The sequence below is a fragment of the Nelumbo nucifera genome, chromosome 7, assembly GCF_055504915.1.
Source record: "Nelumbo nucifera cultivar China Antique chromosome 7, China Antique-T2T, whole genome shotgun sequence".
Taxonomy (NCBI): domain Eukaryota; kingdom Viridiplantae; phylum Streptophyta; class Magnoliopsida; order Proteales; family Nelumbonaceae; genus Nelumbo; species Nelumbo nucifera.
Genome location: NC_142655.1, coordinates 14,767,287 through 14,768,780, shown reverse-complemented (window position 1 = coordinate 14,768,780; position 1,494 = coordinate 14,767,287).

Below are 1,494 nucleotides of genomic sequence, written 5' to 3'. Positions count from 1 at the left end.
GTCCTCGTGGTGAAAGAGGAGAGAAAAGTTTGGTAGAGTTCCACAATTCAAAAATGCACTTGCATTCCTTTCTAATTACAATCTTGCCACTGCTCCAGTGCTCCTGTTCTTTTTTCAACGGCTTTGACAGTTTGACTGTTGCCAACGCGGAATGGCTAAGTCGACGACATACAGTTTGTAGTCATGGGTCCACAGACGATATCCGTCCATGCCTAAACCGTTAGATTGGAATCGTTATCCAGCTGCTATTATCGACAGATTAAGGACTTTGTCGTAATGGATCTACTGAGCATCTAATCCGTTGGATTGGATGCTCAGTAGGGGTGACCGATGGATCTAAGGGTAGTTGAAAGAATCAAGCCTTGCAGAAGAGAGTAGTACATAGGAGATAGGACTGTTGGTGTTCACTGTTTTTCCTGCCAACAAAGTGGAAATTAGAAAAGAATATTAGATTTTTGTCTGCTTCTAGGTTTTTTTTTTTACTAAAAACTCTTGTACGGTGGAGTGAAGGATCAGCCGCTTGAGGGACGACCATGATCGGTCAACCGACGCGTTTTACACTAGTTGAATTCGATCCAGAACGTCCAAGTAGTGGACTCTCTGCAAATCGAACCTTGTTGACTCCTACAGTGTAGTGCTGTGGATAGTGTAAAGCTGGTGCTTCCTCAGAAAGTTAGCATGGCTTAAGGGTGAAATTTGGGCCAGGTTGAGGTCAACCCAGGCCCAACCGTGGCAAGGTAAGTCAGTCCTACCCCGAACCAAGGTTAGCCTCAACTCAAGTTGGCCATGTGGAAGATTCTTAGGCCATTTGAATTGTTCCCTATACCACGACAATAGGGTGCAAAGTGGGTTACCTAATTTAAAGAATTTCAACTGCATTGGATTCGGGCCCTTTCGGAATTTGACAAATGCTCAACCCAATTCGGCCCAACTTGTACCCCGGTACCCCCTTACAAGTATATCCATCCAGTGTTTTGAAACCTTCATTGACCCAGACGGTCGGATCATTCAGTCCGAGAATTATTTAGGCAATTGATTCTATTTCACACTTAATCTTTTCTTTGGCCAAAAATTATTGACTTAATTAGTGACCCACTGACCCTGGTGATCAAATCGTTCATCATTTGACCCAGACAATAGTTTTGTCCATTTTTATTTTAATTATTTTTTGTAATTGGAAGGGGCCCTTCATTCAAACCAAATGGTCAAACCACTAACTCAAAAACCAGTGACCAAAGCGGTTTGTGTTCTGTGTTGATTTTTAAAACATTGGACCAATCTTTTTGTGTTAATAATTTATGTCTATATTTATTTATGTATGTAATTTTGACAAATCTACTTATCATTATTTATAATGAAGCTGTAGGAAAACTGACTTATTCATGGGCTGGGGTTGGGTTTAGACTTAGCCATGAACATTTTACACTGCTTCAGGTTCAGAATTCAAGTCAGATATATTCAAATTTTGGCAAAAACTCAATCTAAGTCTAACCC